The following is a 20,802-nucleotide window of genomic DNA, read 5'->3' as shown; positions in this document are numbered from 1 at the left end:
AGCAGTTTTTAAATCCGTTGGTGGTCGGCCACATCTGATTTCAAGGACCAGAAGCCGAGCTGTGTAAGAGCACTGTCAAATTTACTGCATCAAGCAATTTTGGGCTGGCACGGAGCCTCACATTTGCTCAGCACTGATCCTGGGATCAAGAAACAGATCCAGATGAATGCTTACCAAACTCACACCAAGTCTGGACAGTATTTATACAACAAATAAATGGTTTCCACAATGTTTAGACAGACGTAAAAATGTTCCCTCCTGTGTTATGCCTATGCATTTGTTACTGCATCTCGATACCTCTAGTAATGTGGACTAACTCAAAAGAAAAAAATTAGCAATTGGGAACATATTCTAGCAAATCTAAAATACAGTAAGCAATTTTCAAAGTTGGAAATTGTTACATTTACTTTCCTCACCATACAATAACCAGGCATAACTAAATGCAACTGTTTGCAGAAGATTAAATCCAACTGCAAAGTAAAATGCATCAATTTTCTGTGTTTTCTTCCAAAGGAATTCTCTGAGTGCTTCTGTATTTTATCCAATTCATAACAGTCTCACAATTGCCAGGGAAATACAAACAGTTCCATCACTTAATATGTATTGAGGACCAAATGTAGTGAGACTCAAATAATGAGCTGGTGCAGTTGTAAAAATGCCGACTGATACAAAATGGGTGAAAATAATATGCCACAATCATTAATGTGCCTAATATAGTGGAGTCACAATACATAATGTGATATCACAATATTGTAGAGAACATGTCAGGAGTGTGATGAAATATTCTCCACCTGCCTGGATGAGGGCAACTCCAACAACATTTAAGAAGCTTAATACAATCCAAAACAAAGTAGCCCATTTAACTAGCAAACATTCCACCATCATCAACATCCATTTCCTCCAGCTCTGACACACAACGTACAATCTACAAGATGCACTACAAAAATTCACCAAGACTCCTGAGAGAGCACCTTCCAAAACCACAACCCCTACCATCTAGAAGGAAAATGGTGGCAGATCAATGAGAGCACCGCCACCTACAGGTTCCCCTCCATGCCACTCACCATTCTGACTTGGAAATATAGAAGTATTCCTTCAGTTTTGCTGGATCAACTTTTTTTTATTTCTCCCGTGGGACATAGTTGCCAACAGGATAAGCATTTATTGCCTTGTCCCAGTTGCCCTTGAGAAGGTGGTACTGAGCAGCCTTCTTGAACCTCTGCAGTGGTACCATGTGATGTAGGTGGATTCTCAATGCCACCCAGGGAGGGAATTTCAGGATTTTGAATCAGCAACGCTGAAATCCCTTCCAAATGGCCCTGTACAACATGAAGTACAGAGGTTCAAGGAGGCAGACCTACTCAAGGGTAATTGGAGATGGGAAAAAAATGCTGGCCTTCCCAGCAGTGCTCTCAATTCAAGAATCATTTTCCTTTAATTTCGACAGTTTCCCCAGTTGCTGAAAATATAACGTCCAGTGTGGCTCTGAGACCTGACCAGGAAAGATCCAGCACTAGAGTCGAAAAGTGTGGTGCTGGAAAAGCACAGCCGGTCAGGCAGCATCTGAGGAACAGGAGAGTCCTTTTCCTCAGATGCTGCCTGACCTGCTGTGCTTTTCCAGCACCACACTTTGCAACTCTGATCTCCAGCATCTGCAGTCCTCACTTTCTCCAAGATCCAGCACCAGATTTACATGACTCTATGTAGGTGGTCTTTAAGAATCGCAAGCAGAGCCCTATTCTGGGATTCCTGCCCATCCCTGTTACTGATCACTTCGATCAGTGAAGAAGAAATCGGGAGCACACATCGAGTTGTCACAATCTTGCCAACTTCATTACCAAAGTTGATATTTCAAATCTTCTGCAATTTTCACAGAACCGTAGTAACATATGAAGGCAAAGCAGTCCACACCAGCTCTGACGGGTTGCCTTAGGTTTGAGTCACAACTTCAGAGTCAAATTTCACGTGCCAAAGTGGAATTCTGTATGATCAGTTAAATTCTTCTTACTACAATAATCAATGCGTGGGTGTTGTTCTGAAAAGATGGCCATTAAGTTGAATGGTATTGTAAATGTAGCAAGTATTCAGATTCTTTAAAGCACATTATCCACTAGGTAAAGTATTAGTTTGCATTGTACAATGTTTAAACTCACACTTGACTTCTTATTTGACACCTCCCCTCCCCAACATTCCTGATTTCCTTGAATCTTAGTTCAACTATCTAGCTGTTTCACAGCTTCAAAAGTTGGTTAGCCTCTTTGAATTACACCTCAGCTATCTGTCTGGTAATTTCAACATCTTGACAAACGGCTAAAATTCTGCTGATTGGCATTTTTGACACAGCTGTCTAGCTGACTGTAAGCTTGATTACATTGACAGATTTATGATTTTGAAGAGGATTTTGAAATGTTGCATACTTTCTCTACAGGCTTATGAGTTTCTGAGTGACGTTTCAATATTATTATAGAGCCAATGAGATAGTTGCATGGTGAGCACTGGGTCAGAGATAATGGACTCTCCATGATTATGGAGGAGGTATTGTGGTGAAGGGCATGGCAAGGTATGAGAGGATACAGAGGCAGAGGGTGCTAGTATGAGCCAGGATAGTGGTGGTGTTCGGGAGTAAGGGTTCTGAGGATAGGGAGATTTCACTTGTACATCAAGCTGAGTCAATATCTCAAAACCCTTCTAACCTAGCTGCCCCATCCTTCACACCCCCAACCACAGTGAGCTCTGTCATTCACAAGGCAGGATCACAACTTGGGGAAATCCCCCAAACCGCAATTCTTTGCCTCCTGGTTGGGAAATGGAACCACCTTCTGAACTTTTGTTTCACGATTGGAACACTAGCTGCTGGTGAGCCTGCCAGCACACATTATGTCAACGCAGAGTAAAGAGGGGTCATTTGGGCAAGATATCAAAAGCACGGGATTAGTGATAGCTCCGATGTGACTCAGCACCTTTAAAAGATGCAAGTGAGTCAGAGAATGAAGCAAAAGCAAGAACAAGGAACAATGTTTTGACATTGCGCGGCCTTTCCTGTCAGAAGTGTACATTGGAAATTTCAGGCATTTATGATTCTCAAATCATCGAAATTAATGCTCAGAAGATTGAACAAAGTAAACACTCCTGATGTGGAGAATAAGTTCAGAAAATTAAACCTTAATCCAAGCTGGTTTTATCGAAACCAGAGATTAGTACCAGCAGCTCCATGCCCCAACAACTGAAAACATATTTATCTGTCCAATTCTCTTGGGCTGGATTGCAAATAGATTAATATGCCATGCACAATGCTTTTCTAAAATGGTATCCATAGTGCCCAGATCTGTATTTTAAACTGTCTTGCCATCCAGCTCAGGCAAACCCCTTACTGCAAGTCACTGAGAAAGGTCGCGGTGGCCGTAATGGCAATAATAGCAATGATAGCACAACACGTCCACTCTCTTCTCAAGCACACACTACTAAGCATGCAGACTCAAAATCAATCCCACTGTTATTGCTCTCCCATCTCTAGTTCAACCCCTTCCTCCAGACTGGAGCTCAGCTGGGAGACCAGTACTGCAGCAGAATGATGGTTACATTCTGTGGCCACTCATTTTTCATCCCGAGTCTTCTGGCAAGATTGAAATGAGGCTGCTCCCTCAACACTGATATGGTCTCTTACTGAATAACCAACAGCAAGCTGATCCCCTCCACTAGCTGTAGGCACATTGTCCTCTCAACATGAACATGTACCTCACCAATAATGTATTGATGGTTTACTTGTGAAGAATAGCATGATAGAAAGATTCCGCCATCTTCCTGAAAGAGGAAGGTGGTGCAAAATGCTAACCACAATTTCCTTCCACCTTCTTTTCCCAGTTTCGCCCCCTTCTTCTCCATCAACAGGTGGGAGTTATTGCCCCAAGAACTATGTAAGGTCACAAGCCATCTTTGGCATCTCACCCAAGTGGCCATTCCTAAGGTGTTGGTAAGATATTCCTCCAGCTGAAGCATAAGAGATGGGCCTAACTCTAATATCTAGTCCTTTACATTGTTTAGAACTGAATACAGATCAGGAGCAGAGACCTGTTCCCTTGTCCATAGCCCAGCATTGCTAACACCGATTTGGAGGTCACGACTCAGTTCAGTTAGCCTAGTACAGAAACAAAATTATAATCTGAACTCCCTATGGTTTATATAGTTGCACACCACACAGGACAATGTGTTTACCAACTGAGTCATAGGAATTTGAGTTTCCAACCCAAACTCTGCAAAATACGCTTTGCAAGATAATTACTGGCAGATGTGACTAGAGACGCACGGCATGGGTTACACTGGTCACAATGCTTTACAGTACAGGAACAAGATGTTGCAAGGGAACTCTGCAAAATGCCTTAAACATTTGGAGACGTGTTAACTCTGTCCATAAGGCAAGCCGTTTTTGAAAAGGTTTATCTGACCAGGATCGATTCCACTACAATTATAAAATGAGCAACATTGTGTTTCAGACGCAGTAGTTGCTTTGATTCCACTAACCTTGTAGAATATTTCGTAATTTAGCAGACGTTAAATTGGAAGAAGAACAAGACAATTTTAAAAAGATTGAGAGAGGCTTTTGGCACTCAAAGGGTTTGGGCTGCCTGGGGGAATAGAAGTGTATAGAATTGTGCCAAAAAATCAGGAAAGCAGTCAGCTGCTGACTCAAACTTTACACACTGTAAAACAATGCAAGGCCCTTACCAACACTGACTGACGTTGTATTATGAAAGGAAGTCAGACTAGTGACAAAATGAAAGACGCCTATAGGAAATAGCTGATCCCAGGGCAGTGTTTTATTTTAGGATACTGTCTGCCTGCCACAGGTTTTATTATGGTGGGAGCAGTGGGTGGGGTGGCTGAGTATGAGCTGACACTGTAAGCTGGTATGTTGGTCAACTTGTGATCTCTCAATGGGAGCTCCGTTTGAAATAACACTTGACTATCTCGGATTTGTCATTTGATTCAAATTGAAATCCAGTCCTGGCTTGGCAGATAATGGTAGACAGTAGCAGACAGACAACAAAATACTTTCAGATCTATTGAGTACCTTTCCTGCAATACAAATGGCCTATGCAGACACTGAACATTCACTTACATTGAAAGCCATGCCTCCCAGCATACAACCTGTAACCTCTTGAGCAGCCTGTGATTGTTGAGACACCTGTTGTAATGCAGTTATCAATGCAACAATTATTTGCTAAGGCCTGAAAGGAGGAAACCCAAATGTCTTTGCTAAGGTGGAAGGACAGTGAACAAAACAGATACTTTGCCACAAAAGCATTCCCAATTATCCAACACTGCTTTTGTGAAGTAATCTGTTATGTCATGATAAATCGCTGAATTCCATCAGTTCATTTGGTATCTATCACGCTGATGTGACTATGAAGCTGTAACTCAACAGATTAAAACCTTTATATAAATATGTGTACCACTGCCAGTTAACCGTCAATCAAATTGACTAACAATCGAGAGCCATTATGTGGGAAAATGCTGTCATTTCCCTTACTTCCGGATCTGTTCCAATTGTGTAACTTCTCATCCAAAAGTTTAAAACTGGCATTTCTGTGATCCCATATTAATTTTAATTTGCTGATTAAAATGATGAGTATTTGAGAGCACTTCCGATGTGAGATCGTGGGATTCACCAGAATAGGTCCTACTTTGCATCACTATTGTTCATGTGCGTTCACACTATTTTCACATCTCATAAGGTATTGAGAGAATTATTCAATCTGCCCTGGTCTGCAACAGTAAACCTGTTGGAAGCAGTTCTTAAATTTTCTTAAGGCAGGATGGATAGAATCTTGTTCAATAATGGGGGGAAAGGTTACCAGTGGTCGGGAGAAATGTGGATTTATATCACATTCAGATCAGCCATGAGGGAGTGAATGGACTAATCCTGCTCCTGATTGCATGTTGACCTGTTCCTCTGGATTGCTCTGTGGAAAAACACTCTGACTACCTCCCGCATTTCTTTTTAGTGGCCCCATCCTGTGACATTCCTCCCCTTTGGTTTTACTCCTACCTAAATGAGTCCAGCCAGGAGATCTTCTGCAATGGATTCCCCTCCCATTGTTAAAAGACCACGCTGGATATGCCCCATTCTTCCTCGCCAGCCCTTTGCTTTTACTCCTCTACATGCCCATCAATGGTGTTGCAACTGATGAGGTAGCCTCCCAAGCCAGTCCTGGAGAAGGATTACGCAGAAAACATTGACTTCTCCACCTCCTGATGCTGCCTGACTTGCTGTGTTCTTCCAGCCTCCTGCTTATCTTTCAAGCTATTCCAGCAGCAGCAAGGAGTCTATTTCCTCTATCCCCCTCACTTCTCTGACCACAATGAAAACCATATGATGTAGGAGCAGAAATGGGTCAAACGTGAAGCGCACTCACTGAGCTCATGAGTGGTAGTAGGATCAATGCCCTCAGTCTCCACATACCATTCAGGGCAAACTTCAGACAAGGCATGGCCTCTGGCTCATGGCTAACATATTACCAAACCCCTTGCTCACATGACAGGCCGAAATTCAGTCTACATCTTGGGGAAGGCAGAGGATAATAAGATATAGGAGCAGAAGTAGGCCATTCTGCCCATTGAATCCACGCCACCATTCAATTATATCATGAGTAATCTGATAACCCTGGAGTCTACATTCCTGCTTTAACCTTATAACTCTTGATTCCTATATTGCTTAAAATTCTACCTATCTCAGCCTTGCCCAGCCTAACTCTCTGTGATAAAGAATTCCACAGATTCACAAACGTCTAAGGGATCCAATTCCTCCTCATCTCTATCTTAAAAGAGCAATCTCTTATTTTGAATTACTTCCTCTGGCCTTAGATCCTCCCAGAAAGGGAAGCAACCTCTCGACCTCTCCCCTGTCAAAACCCCGAAAGGCCTTATCTGCTTCAAAAAGGCTGCCCCTCATTCTTCTAAACTCCAATAAGTGTAATCTCAACCTTCTCAATACCTCCTCACAAGAAAATCCTTCCATAACTGAAATTAACCTGCTGAACCTTCAATGGGCTGCCTTCATTGGCAGTCTATCTGTCATAGAGTCACAGAGATGTACAGCACGGAAACAGACCCTTCAGTCCAACTCGTCCATGCCGACCAGATATCCCAACCTAATCTAGTCCCATTTGCCAGCACTTAGCCCATATCTCTCTAAACCCTTCCTATTCAAAAACCCATCCAGAAGCCTTTTAAATGCTGTAATTGTATCAGCCTCCATCACTTCCTCTGGCAGCTCATTCCATACATTCACCACGCAGTCTAGAAGAAGTTGCCCTTTAGGTCCCTTTTAAATTTTTCCCTTCTCACCCTAAACCTATGCTCTCTAGTTCTGGACTCTCCCACCCCAGGGAAAAGGCTTTGTCTATTTACCCTATCCATGCCCCTCATGACTTTTAAACCTCTATATGTCCTCAGATAAGGACCGAAACTGTTCAGAGTAATCCAATTGTGGCTGACTAGTGCCTTGTATAGTTTTAACAAGACTTTACTTTTGTTATATTATATTCCCTCCAAACTAAAGGCTAACATTCTATTTGCTTTCATTATTACCCATTCTTTGGGTCAAAGTCCTGAAATTCTTCACCAAACAGCACTGTGGGTCTACCTACCCCTCATGGACAGCAGCAGTTAGAGAAAGCAGCTTACCACCACCCTCTCAAGGGTAACTAGGGATGTACAATAAATGCTGCCTGAGCCAGTGATGCCCCATAAGTTAATAATTTAAAACTTTGTTGATAGGTTTTTGTAATGTATATGACCCCACCACCAAGGATATATTTCCCTCCCCTCCCCTATCAGCATTCCGTAAAGACCACTCCCTCCGTGACTCCCTCGTCAGATCCACACCCCCCACCAACCCAACCTCCACTCCCGGCACCTTCCCCTGCAACCGCAGGAGGTGCAAGACTTGCGCCCACACCTCCCCCCTCACCTCCCTCCAAGGCCCCAAAGGAAACTTCCATATCCGCCACAGATTCACCTGCACCTCCACACATATCATCTATTGCATCCTCTGCACCCGATGTGGCCTCCTCTATATTGGGGAGACAGGCCGGCTACTTGCGGAGCGTTTCAGAGAACAACTCTGGGACACCCGGACCAACCAACCCAACCACCCTGTAGCTCAACATTTCAATTCCCCCTCCCACTCCACCAAGGATATGCAGGTCTTTGGACTCCTCCATCGTCAGACCACAGCGAAACGACGGTTGGAGGAAGAACGCCTCATCTTCCGGCTAGGAACCCTCCAACCACAAGGGATGAACTCGGATTTCACCAGTTTCCTCATTTCCCCTCCCCCCAGCCTGTCTCAGTCAAATCCATCAAATTCAGCACCGCCTTCCTAACCTGCAATCTTCTTCCCGACCTCTCCGCCCCCACCCCAGTCTGACCTATCACCCTCACCTTGACCTCTTTCCGACGCCCCTCCCCCAAGTCCCTCCTCCCTACCTTTTATCTTAGCCTGCTGGACAAACTTTCCCCATTCCTGAAGAAGGGCTTATGCCCGAAACGTCGATTCTCCTGTTCCCTGGATGCTGCCTGACCTGCTGCGCTTTTCCAGCAACACATTTCCAGCTCTGATCTCCAGCATCTGCAGACCTCACTTTCTCCTTTTGTAATGTATACACAGAGATGCCCAAATCCCTCTGTGCTGCAGCATTCTGCAATATTCCATCTTTGAAATAATATTCAGCTCCTCTATATTATGCGCACTGTTCTATATTTACCATTATTGTCCCTTTTCCTTTTTAAGTAAGAGTGTGATATAAGTAGTTTTCCGATCCTCCAGCCGCTAAGGATTCTTGGAAGATTAGTACCAGTGTATCCATTATCTCGAAAGCTATTCTTTAACAGTGGACAGCAAAGAGGGTTACCTCAGATTACAACAGGATCTTGATCAGACAGACTAATGGGCTGAGAAGTGGCAGATGTAGTTTAATTCAGATAAAAGCGAGGTGCTGCATTTTGGGAAAGCAAATCTTAGCAGGACTTATACACTTAATGGTAAGGTCCTTGGGAGTGTTGCTGAACAAAGAGTGCAGGTTCATAGCTCTTTGAAAGTGGAGTCGCAGGTAGATAGGATAGTGTAGAAGGCATTTGGTATGCTTTCCTGTATTGGTCAGAGCATTGAGTACAGGAGTTGGGAAGTCATGTTGCGACTGTACAGGACATTGGTTAGGCCACTGTTGGAATATTGCATGCAATTCTGGTCTCCTTCCTATTGGAAAGATGTTGTGAAACTTGAAAATGTTCAGAAAAGATTTACAAGGATGTTGCTAGGGTTGGAGGATTTGAGCTATAGGGAGAGGCTGAACAGGCTGGGGCTGTTTTCCCTGGAGCGTCGGAGGCTGAGGGGTGACCTTATAGAGGTTTACAAAATCATGAGGGGCATGGATAGGATAAATAGACAAAGTCTTTTCCATGGGTTGGGAGAGTCCAGAACTAGAGGGCATTGGTTTAGGGTGAGAGGAGAAAGATATAAAAGAGACCTGAGGGGCAACTTTTTCTCTCAGAGGGTGGTATGGAATGAGCTGCCAGAGGAAGTGGTGGAGGCTGGTACAATTGCAACATTCAAAAGGTATCTGGATGGGTATATGAATAGGAAGGGTTTGGAGGGATATGGGCCGGGTGCTGGCAGGTGGGACTAGATTGGGTTGGGATATCTGGTCGGCGTGGATGGATTGGACCGAAGAGTCTGTTTCCGTGCTGTACATCTCTATGACTCTATGACATCCCATCAGATGGAGAGGCTCTAACAGTCTTTATACCCATTAATTTCTCTATATCTTTTTTTCCAGTGATAGTTATTGTATTAATTCTCTCTCCTCCTTTTACACTTCTCCTGTGCAGATGAAACATATTTATTTATCTCCTCTGACATTTCCTAGTTCCCCATTATTATTTCCCCAACTTCATTCTCTAAGGGGTTTATGTTGACCTCTCTCTGATATTACTTGCAGTTTACCCTCAAAGTTCATTTTCTACCCCTCTTTTTGAGTCATCTTTGTCTGTTTTGCAAAGTACCTAAATCCTCCTGTTCACCACGAATCTTGGCCACATTGTATGTTTTTTTGTTTTCAATTTGTTGCTAAGTGCTGAACCAACTGTTAACTCAGTATTAAAAATGAGCAACAACTTCCAAGAAAATAAGGTGCTCAGGAACAAAGAAAGGCATCACGTTTAACTCCTGCCAAATCCTTGGCATAGCCCAGGAGTCTACAAACTGTGGCTTGGAGCAGAATGCGGCTCATTAAAGACTCAAGCATGCGTTCCACCTGGATCACTTTGATGGTAATTAAATGGCTTGCTTGCTTTCTTTAAATTCGTGTTAACAATTTAAGAAAGCATTGTGCAACCAATTTGTTTTGATTATAAAGATCTTGCAAATGTCGTTGAAATGTGTCTCTGTTCTTATTGTTTACAGTTATTGACAGTTGAATGATAGCATTTCACCCCTTAGTTTATTTTTAAAAGTGGCTCTTGTCATTAAGGATACTGACCCCCAGCTCAGTCCCTGCTCTCATTATTCCATTGCAGCTGCTCACTTCCTAATGCCTTGTTTCCCCTCTTCACTGATCAACTGGCCTTTATTTGGTTGGTTTTGGGGTTTATCCTATTTTAAATGGAACTCATGCCAAGTCTCAACCACTGAGCCTTCTATTGGGAACCCAGTCCTACAGACTAGACTCAGAGAACCACTGTTCACCATTAAATAAACACCAGAGTGCAACTGGTTTGTCTTTGTGCATTATTCAAAGAGCAGGAAGACGACTTTCAAGAAAATGTTATGAGGAAACTCTGAGGCTACTGAAAGAGATGGGGGCAGAGGGGCCAGTTTAGGATTGCTGTATAAAACCCAGCACAGAGGGGATGGTGGGAAGGGCCTCCATCCTTGCTATAAACCCGTCCTTGATTGGAATGATACAGAGTCACACAATCTGATTTTAAAGCACAGGAAGGGTCTTTGCAAATGAACTGGCAGCAACATAGCCAGGAGTTGTCCCCCCCTGTGTGTTGTAGGGAGTAGGAATGGAAGCCAAAACTGGTGTCCAATCCCAAAGTCACCGTAAGGAAAGGCAGGTCAAAAACACATGACAACAGCACAATATCTCCCCAGGCCCCATGTCTATTATCCTGGCCCCATTGGAGTCAGTTCTGTTTGACTGAAACTGGTCACAATCCCTCAGCCCCAGCTGTTAGTGGGAATGGACGAGCTGGACCGAAGGGTCTGTTTCCGTGCTGTACGTCTCTATGACTCTTTAAAACGCTTCCCTTTCGATCTATGAGGGAGGAAGAGAAAGGCAGCCTTTCACCTCGATCTGCTGCCTGGAAAGTCAACTTCATTCGGCCCCTGTGCGTGACCGTGAGGTCAGGAAGTTTCCCGGCTTTAAGTTCTCGGTCCGTTTAACACAATGCAGGAGCCGGAGCTCTGTGCAGAACCACCCCAGTCCGGTTATAGCCTTGGATGGAAGGTGGTTCTCACTTGGTAACTAAGGCAGTGTCAGAACAGGAGCTGGATAGAAACTGCAGGTAGCACTTGGCTGGTTAAATTCATCTGCACTCTCTCCCGCATGCTGTACACCTCAGCTTCTCCCTGGGAGAGAGGTGCTTTCCTAAAGGACTGCGGAATAGTGGATACTAGAAAGTTTTCAAGAGGCGGAATGGGATCCGCGAATCTTCCCAAGACTGATTCAGCAAGATACAATTCACCCCCTTCACTCCGAGCGGAATCAAAGTGGAGAGGACTGTGCTTTGATTTCTGACCGTCTCTGATCAGAGACAGAGCTCCCAGTGCGATGTATTTTCAGCAGGAGGGCATGGGAATATTAACTCCGGCATCTCAGCACAAAGCTAACCCCACACCGCCGAGAGCAACCCCTGTCTATTAAAGAGCAGTTTCGCTTCATAATTCCAACACTCAGGTCACGACACCCAGCGTTTGATGGAGTCATTAGTCAGGAAGGTCCCACATTAACTCTGGGCACATCTCCCGCTGATGTCAGAGAGAGGTGGGGGGGAGGGAGAGAGGGGGAGAGGGGGGGGAAGGGGGAGAGGGGGGGAAGGGGGAGAGGGGGGGAGGGGGGAGAGAGAGGGGGTAGGGGAGGGGGAGGGGGGAGGGGGAGAGAGAGGGGGGGAGGGGAGAGAGGGGGGAGGGGGAGAGAGAGAGAGGGGGGAGGGGAGAGAGGGGGGAGGGGGAGGAAAGGGGGGGAGAAGGGGGGAGGGGGGGAGAAGGGGGGGAGGGGGGAGGGAGAGGGGGGAGAGAGGGGGGAGAGAGGGGGGGAGGGAGAGGGGGGAGAGAGGGGGGGAGGGAGAGGGGGCGGGCGAGGGGGGAGGAAGAGGGGTGGGCGAGGGGGGAGGAGAGGGGGGAGGGAGAGGGAGGGAGGGGGGAAGAGAGTGGGGGGGAGGGAGGAAGAGAGAGGGGGGGGAAGAGAGAGGAGAGGGGGGAAGAAAGAGGGAGAAGGGGAAGATAGAGGGGGAGGGGGGAAGAGAGAGGGGGGAGGGGGGAAGAGAGAGGGGGGAGGGGGAAGAGAGAGGGGGAGGGGGGAAGAGAGAGGGGGAGGGGAAGAGAGAGGGGGAGGGGGGAAGAGAGAGGGGGGAGGGGGGAAGAGAGAGGGGGAGGGGGAAGAGAGAGGGGGGAGGGGGGAAGAGAGAGGGGGGGAGAGAGAGGGGGAGGGGGGAAGAGAGAGGGGGAGGGGGGGAAGAGAGAGGGGGTGGGGGGAAGAGAGAGGGGGGAGGGGGGAAGAGAGAGGGGGGAGGGGGGAAGAGAGAGGGGGGAGGGGGGAAGAGAGAGGGGGGAGGGGGGAAGAGAGAGGGTGGAGGGGGAAGAGAGAGGGGGAGGGGGGAAGAGAGGGGGAGGGGGGAAGAGGGAGAGGGGGAAGAGAGAGGGGGGAAGAGAGAGGGGGAGGGGGGAAGAGAGAGGGGGAAGAGAGAGGGGGGAAGAGAGAGGGGGAGGGGGAAGAGAGAGGGGGAGGGGGGAAGAGAGAGGGGGAGGGGGGAAGAGGGAGAGGGGGAAGAGAGAGGGGGGAAGAGAGAGGGGGAGGGGGGAAGAGAGAGGAGGAGGGGGGAAGAGAGAGGGGGAGGTGGGAAGAGAGAGGGGGTAGGAGGGAAGAGAGAGGGGGTGGGGGGGAAGAGAGAGAAGGTGGGGGGAAGAGAGAGGGGAAGGGGGAAGAGAGAGGGGGAGGGGGGAAAGAGAGAGGGTGAAGAGAGGGGGAAGGGGGGAAGAGAGGTGGAGGGGAAAAAGAGAGAGGGGGAGGGGGTAAAGAGGGAGGGGGTAAAGAGGGAGGGGGAAAGAGAGAGGGGGAGGGAGAAAGAGAGAGGGGGAGGGAAAGAGAGAGGGGGAGGGGGGAGATAGAGGGGGAGGGGGGAGATAGAGGGGGAGGGGGGAGAGGGGAAGAGAGGGGAAGAGAGAGGGGGAGGGGGGAAGAGAGAAGTGGGAGAGGGGGAGGGGGGAAGAGAGAGGGGGGAGAGGGTAAGTGAGGGGGGAGAGGGAAGAGAGAGGGGGGAGGGGGAAGAGAGAGGGGGGAGAGGGGAAGAGAGAGGGGGGAGAGGGGAAGAGAGAGGGGGAGAGGGGAAGAGAGAGGGGGAGAGGGGAGGAGAGAAGGGGAGGGGGAAGAGAGAGGGGGGAGGGGAGAAGAGAGAGGGGAGGGGGGAAGAGAGAGGGGGGAGAGGGGAAGTGAGGGGGGAGAGGGGAAGAGAGAGGGGGGAGGGGGGAAGAGAGAGGGGGGAGGGGGGAAGAGAGAGGGGAAGAGAGAGGGGGAGGGGGGAGGAGAGAAGGGGAGGGGGAAGAGAGAGGGGGGAGGGGAGAAGAGAGAGGGGGAGGGGGGAAGAGGGGAGGGGGAAGAGAGAGGGGGAGGGGAGGAAAGAGAGAGGGGGAGATGGGGAAAAGAGAGAGGGGGAGGGGAGGAAAGAGAGAGGGAGAGGCGGGGGAAAGAGAGAGGGGGAGGGGGGAAAGAGAGAGGGGGAGGGGGGAAAGAGAGAGGGGGAGGGGGGAATGTGAGGTGGGGAGGGGGGAATGAGAGGGGGTAAGGGGGGGAAGAGAGGGGGGGAGGGGGAGAGGGGGGAAGGGGGAGAGGGGGAAGAGAGAGGTGGGGAAGAGAGAGGGGGAGGGGGAAGAGAGAGGGGGAGGGGGAAGAGAGAGGGGGAGGGGGAAGAGAGAGTGGGAGGGGGGGAAGAGAGAGGGAGGGGGGAAGAGAGAGGGGGGAGGGGGGAAGAGAGAGGGGGGAGGGGGAAGAGAGTGGGGAGCGGGAAGAGAGAGGGGAAGGGGGAAGAGAGGGGGAGGGGGGAAAGAGAGAGGGGGAAAGAGAGAGGGGGAGGGGGGAATGAGAGAGGGGGGAAGAGGGGGGAAGAGAGGGGGGAAGGGGGAGAGGGGGAAGAGAGAGGGGAAGGGGGAGAGGGGGAAGAGAGAGGTGGGGAAGAGAGAGGGGGAAGAGAGAGGGGGAGGGGGGAAGAGAGCGAGGGAGGGGGGAAGGGAGAGGGGGGGAAGAGAGGGGGAGGGGGAAGAGAGAGGGGAAGGGGGAAGAGAGGGGGAGGGGGGAAAGAGAGAGGGGGAAAGAGAGAGGGGGAAGGGGGAAGAGAGGGGGGGAGGGGGGAAAGAGAGAGGGGGAGGGGAGGAAAGAGAGAGGGGGAGGCAGGGGAAAGAGAGAGGGGGAGGGGGGAAAGAGAGAGGGGGAGGGGGAAAGAGAGAGGGGGAGGGGGGAAAGAGAGAGGGGGAAAGAGAGAGGGGGGAAGAGAGGGGGGAAGGGGGAGAGGGGGAAGAGAGAGGTGGGGAAGAGAGAGGAAGAGGGGGGAAGAGAGAGGGGGAGGGGGGAAGAGAGAGGGGGGAAGAGAGGGGGAAGGGCGAGGGGGGAAGGGAGAGGTGGGGAAGAGAGAGGGGGAAGAGAGAGGGGGGAGGGGGAAGAGAGAGGGGGAGGGGGGAAGAGAGAGGGGGGAGGGGGAAGAGAGAGGGGGAGGGGGGAAGAGAGAGGGGGGAGGGGGGAAGAGAGGGGGGAGGGGGGAAGTGAGAGGGGGAGGGCGGAAGAGGGGGGGAGGGGCGAAGAGAGTGGGAAGGGGAAGAGAGGGGGAGGGGGGAAGAGAGAGGGGGAAAGAGTGAGGGGGAGGGGGAAGAGTAGGGGGAGAGGGGAAGAGGGAGGGGGAAGGGGGAAGAGAGAGGGTGGAGGGGGGAAGAGAGGGGGAAGGGGGAGGGGGGAAGAGAGAGGGAAGAGAGAGGGGGAGGGGGGAAGAGAGAGGGGGAGGTGGAAGAGCAGGGGGAGGGGGAAGAGAGGGGGAGGGGGTAAGGGGGATGAGAGGGGGGAGGGGGAAGAGAGAGGGGGAGGGGGAAGAGAGGGGCGTGAGGGGGAAGTGAGGGGGAGGGGGGAAGAGAGAGGGGGAGGGGGGAAGAGAGAGGGGGAGGGGGAAGAGAGAGGGGGAGGGGGGAAGAGAGAGGGGGGAGGGGGAAGAGAGAGGGGGGAGGGGGAAGAGAGAGGGGGGAGGGGAGGGGGGAAGAGAGAGAGGGCGGGGGGAAGAGAGGGGGGAAGAGAGAGGGGGGGAGTAGGGAAGTGGGAGGGGGGAAGAGAGAGGGGGGGAAGAGAGAGGGGGAGGGAAGAGAGAGGGGGAGGGGAGAAGAGAGAGGGGGAAGAGAGAGGGGAGGGGGAAGAGAGATTGGAGGGGGGGAAGAGAGAGGGGGAGGGGGAAGAGAGAGGGGGAGGGGGAAGAGAGAGAGGGAGGGGGGAGGGGGAGGGGGGAAGAGAGTGGGGAAGAGAGAGAGGGGGAGGGGGGAGAGAGAGGGGGAGGGGAAGACAGAGGGGGAGAGGGAAGAGAGAGGGGGAGGGGGAAGAGAGAGGGGGGAAGAGAGTGGGGGAGGGGAAGAGAGAGGGGGAAAGAGAGAGGGGGAGGGGGGAAGAGAGAGGTGGAGGGGGGAGGGGAAAGAGAGAGGGGAGGGGGGGGAAGAGAGAGGGGGGAGGGTGGAAGAGAGAGGGGAGGGGGGAAGAGAGAGGGGGGGAGGGGGAAGAGAGAGGGGGGAGGGGGAAGAGAGAGAGAGAGGAGGGGGAAGAGTGAGAGGGGGAGGGGGGAAGAGTGAGAGGGGGAGGGGGAAGAGAGAGAGGGGGAGGGGGGAAGAGAGAGAGGGAGGGGAGGGAGGGGGGAAGAGAGGGGGAAGAGAGAGGGGGAGGGGGAGAGAGAGAGAGGGGGAGGGGGAAGAGAGAGGGGAGAGGGAAGAGAGAGGGGAGGGGGAAGAGAGAGGGGGGGGAAGAGAGAGGGGGAGGGGGAAGAGAGAGGGGGGAAAGAGAGAGGGGGAGGGGGGAAGAGAGAGGTGGAGGGGGGAGGGGAAGAGAGAGGGGAGGGAGGAAGAGAGAGGGGGAGGGGTGGAAGAGAGAGGGGAGGGGGGAAGAGAGAGAAGGGGAAGGGTAGAGAGAGGGGGAGGGGGAAGAGAGAGGGGAAGGTGGAAGAGCAGGGGGAGGGGGAGAGAGGGGAGGGGGAAGAGAGGGGCGTGAGGGGGAAGTGAGGGGGAGGGGGGGAAGAGAGAGGGGGAGGGGGGAAGAGAGAGGGGGAGGGGGAAGAGAGAGGGGGGAGGGGGGAAGAGAGAGGGGGAGGGGGGAAGAGAGAGGGGGGAGGGGAAGAGAGAGGGGGGAGGGGGAAGAGAGAGGGGGGAGGGGGACGAGAGAGGGGGGAGGGGAAGGGGAGGGGGGAAGAGAGAGAGGGCGGGGGGAAGTGAGGGGGGAAGAGAGAGGGGGGAGTAGGGAAGTGGGAGAGGGGAAGAGAGAGGGGGGGAAGAGAGAGGGGGAGGGAAGAGAGAGGGGGAGGGGAGAAGAGAGAGGGGGGAAGAGAGAGGGGAGGGGGAAGAGAGATTGGAGGGGGGGAAGAGAGAGGGGAGGGGGAAGAGAGAGAGGGAGGGGGGAGGGAGAGGGGGAGGGGGGAAGAGAGGGGGAAGAGAGAGGGGGAGGGGGGAGAGAGAGGGGGAGGGGGGGGAGAGAGGGGGAGGGGAAGACAGAAGGGGAGAGGGAAGAGAGAGGGGGAGGGGGAAGAGAGAGGGGGGAAGAGAGAGGGGGAGGGGGAAGAGAGAGGGGGGAAGAGAGAGGGGGAGGGGGGAAGAGAGAGGTGGAGGGGGGAGGGGAAGAGAGAGGGGAGGGGGGAAGAGAGAGGAGGAGGGGTGGAAGAGAGAGGGGAGGGGGGAAGAGAGAGGGGGGAGGGGGAAGAGAGAGGGGGGAGGGGGAAGAGAGAGGGGGGAGGGGGAAGAGAGAGAGGAGGAGGGGGGAAGAGTGAGAGGGGGAGGGGGGAAGAGTGAGAGGGGGAGGGGAAGAGAGAGAGGGGGAGGGGGGAAGAGAGAGAGGGAGGGGGAGGGAGGGGGAAGAGAGGGGGGAAGAGAGAGAAGGTGGGGGGAAGAGAGAGGGGAGGGGGGAACAGAGAGGGGGAGGGGGTAGAGAGAGGGTGGAGGGGGAAGAGAGAGGGGGGAGGGGAAGAGAGAGAGGAGGAGGGGGAAGAGTGAGAGGGGGAGGGGGGAAGAGTGAGAGGGGGAGGGGGAAGAGAGAGAGGGGGAGGGGGGAAGAGAGAGAAGGGGAGGGGGGAGGAGAGAGCGAGGGGGAGGGGGAAGAGAGAGGGGGAGGGGGAAGAGAGAGGGGGGAGGGGGGAAGAGAGAGAGGAGGAGGGGGGAAGAGAGAGAGGGGGAGGGGGAAGAGAGAAAGGGGGAGGGGGAAGAGAGAGGGGGGGAGGGGGGAAGAGAGAGGGGGGAGGGGGGAAGAGAGAGGGGGGAGGGGGGAAGAGAGAGGGGGGAGGGGGGAAGAGAGAGGGAGGAGGGGGGAAGAGAGAGAGGGGGGAAGAGGGGAGGGGAAGAGAGAGAGGGGAGAGGGGGGAAAGGGGGAGAGAGAGGGGGAGGGGGGGAAAGGGAGAGATAGGGGGAGGAGAGAGAGGGGGAGGGGGAGCAAGGAGAGAGAGGGGGAGGGAGAGGGGGAGAGTGGGGGGAGAGAGAGGGGGAGGGAGAGCGAGAGAGAGGGGGAGAGTGGGGGGAAGGGCGAGAGAGTGTGGGGGAGGGGGAGAGGGAGGGGGTTGGGGGGAGAGGGGGGAGAGGAGGGGGTTGGGGGGAGAGGGGGGAGAGAGAGTGGGGGAGGAGGAGAGAGTGGGGGAGGAGGGGAGAGAGTGTGGGGGGAGGAGGGGAGAGAGTGTAGGGGGGAGGAGGGGAGAGAGTGTAGGGGGAGGAGGGGAGAGAGTGTGGGGGAGAGGGAAGGGGAGAAGCAGGGGGAGAGGGAGGGGGTGGGGGGAGAGTGGGGGGAGTGGGGAGAGGGAGAGGAGAGGGAGAGGGGAGGGAGGGGGAGAGGGAGCGGGAGAGGGAGGGGGAGGGAGGGGAATGGGGAGAGGGGGAGGGAGGGGAGGGGGAGAGGGACGGGGAGGGGGTGGGGGGAGAGTGGCGGGAGAGAGTGGGAGGAGATGGGGGGAGAGAGTGGGCGGAGAGGCAGGGGGAGAGGGGGAGAGGGAGGGGGAGAGGGGGGAGAGGGAGGGGGAGGGGGTGGGGAGGGGGAGAGGGAGGGGGAGGGAGAGAGTGGTGGAGAGAGTGTGGTGGAGAGAGTGTGGGGGAGAGGGAGAGGGAGGGAGAGTGGGAGGGGGAGAGGGAAGAGGGAGGGGAAGGGGAGAGGGAGGGGGTGAGAGAGGGGAGGGGGAGGGGAGAGGGAGGGGATGGGGAATGGGGAGAGGGAGAGAGAGAGAAAGGGGAGAGAGAGAGAAAGGTGGAGGTAGAGAGAGAAAGAGGGGAGAGAGAAAGAGGGGAGAGAGAAGGGGGAGAGAGAAAGAGGGAGAGAGAAGGGGGAGAGAGAAAGAGGGAGAGAGAAAGGAGGGAGAGAGAAAGGGGTGGAGAGAGAAAGGGGGGAGAGAGAGAAAGGGAGGGAGCAGGGGAGAGAGAGAGGGGGAGAGGGAGGGGGGAGAGAGAGAGAGGGGAGAGAGTGAGAGAGGGGGGGGAGAGAGAGAGAAAGGTGGGAGAGAGAGAGAAAGGGGGGAGAGAGAGAGAGAAAGGGGGAGACAGCCCCAGCCTATTCAGCCTCTCCCTGTAGCTCAGATCCTCCAACCCTGGCAAATCTTTTCTGAACCCTTTCAAGTTTCACAAACATCTTTCCGATAGGAAGGAGACCAGAATTCCACGCAATATTCCAACAGTGGCCTAACCAATGTCATGTACAGCCGCAACATGACCTCCCAACTCCTGTACTCAATACTCTGACCAATAAAGGAAAGCATACCAAACTATCCTATCTACCTGCGACTCCACTTTCAAGGAGCTCCAAGGTCTCTTTGCTCAGCAGCACTCCCAAGAACCTTACCATTAAGTGTATAAGTCCTGCTAAGATTTGCTTTCCCAAAATGCAGCACCTCGCATTTATCTGAATTAAACTCCATCTGCCACTTCTCAGCCCATTGGCCCATCTGATGAAGATCCTGTTATAATCTGAGGTAACCCTCTTCGCTGTCCACTACACCTCCAATTTTGGTGTCATCTGCAAACTTACTAACTGTACCTCTTATGCTCACATCCAAATCATTTATGCAAATGACAAAGAGTAGAGGGCCCAGCACCAATCCTTCTGGCACCCCACTGGTCACAGGCCTCCAGTCTGAAAAATAACCCTCCACCACCACCCTCTCTGTCTTCTACCTTTGAGCCAGTTCTGTATCCAAATGGCTAGTTCTCCCTGTATTCCAAGAGATCTAACCTTGCTAAGCAGTCTCCCGTGGGGGAGAACGCCTTACTGAAGTCCATATAGATCACATCTACTGCTCTGCCCTCATCAATCTTCTTTGTTACTTCTTCAAAAAACTCAACCAGGTTTGTGAGACATGATTTCCCACGCGCAAAGCCAAGTTGACTATCCCGAATCAGTCCTTGCCTTTCCAAATACATGTATATTCTGTCCCTCAGGATTCCCTCCAACAACTTGCCCACCACCGAGGTCAGGCTCACCAGTCTATAGTTCCCTGGCTTGACCTTACCGCCTTTCTTAAACAGTGGCACCAGAGGGGGGGAGAGAGAAAGGGGGAGAGAGAGAGAGAAGGGGAGAGAAAGGGGGAGAGAGAGAGAGAGAGAAGGTGAGAGAAAGGGGGAGAGAGAGAGAGAAGGGGAGAGAGAGAAAGGAGGGGGGGAGAGAAAGGGGGCGACAGAGAGAAAGGGGGGGAGAGGGAGGGAGAGAGAGAGAGAGAGAAGCGGATACCGGGAATGTGTTGTTTATTCCGTTGCCTTGTGAGTCCAGCACAGCGCCTGCTCTCTCAGGCTGAAACCAGAACCCCCCCTGGATGGGCTGTATCACCCCTAGCTCAGTAAATCAGCAACTCCTGCTCCCCTTCACACCAACTCCCAGCGCTGAAGTACAGACCAGGCACCCTGTCAACATTCCCGTGTAACTTTGCCTCCGCTCTGTTTCACTCTGTCCTCTCCTTCATGAAACACCACGACTGAGTGAAAAGTGGCTTTCAGTCCCCCCCCATCCCATCCCACCCTCCCCAGCCACCCTGGAGTATCCCGGGTTGGAATCCCTATATTTTTCCCCGAAGCTAAATTTGGGATTCCCGCTTTGACTGAGTTTTCACCGGGACAGACGGGTCCTTCCCACATTTTATGGGTAACTTTGTACACACACACACACATTCTTTCAATAAGATACCATCCCTGCCAACGTGGCCATTCTCGCTCCCGTCCTAGCCCCCACATTCTGGGGCAGTCAATGCCTGAATTCTGTGCCTCCCTTCCCGGGGCCTGGAACAGTCTCTGGCTCTCTCCAGCTGTGGCCGACTTCCAGGAGAACTTGCAGTTGA

At 52.5% G+C, this 20,802-nt stretch overlaps 1 protein-coding gene across 7 annotated transcripts in view; it reads right to left on the bottom strand.

The window, feature by feature from the left end:
• Positions 1-20,802, bottom strand: part of LOC122548881 (receptor-type tyrosine-protein phosphatase mu) — a 903,264-nt gene that overhangs the window by 879,489 nt on the left and 2,973 nt on the right. The gene's annotated exons all lie outside the window — the stretch shown is intronic.

Source organism: Chiloscyllium plagiosum, unplaced genomic scaffold (genome assembly GCF_037043375.1).
Source record: "Chiloscyllium plagiosum isolate Xiang-an unplaced genomic scaffold, Cpla_swu_hap1 HiC_scaffold_4, whole genome shotgun sequence".
Classification (NCBI taxonomy): domain Eukaryota; kingdom Metazoa; phylum Chordata; class Chondrichthyes; order Orectolobiformes; family Hemiscylliidae; genus Chiloscyllium; species Chiloscyllium plagiosum.
Note: the sequence above shows the minus strand (reverse complement) of the source record. Positions and strands in the feature narration are given on the sequence as shown.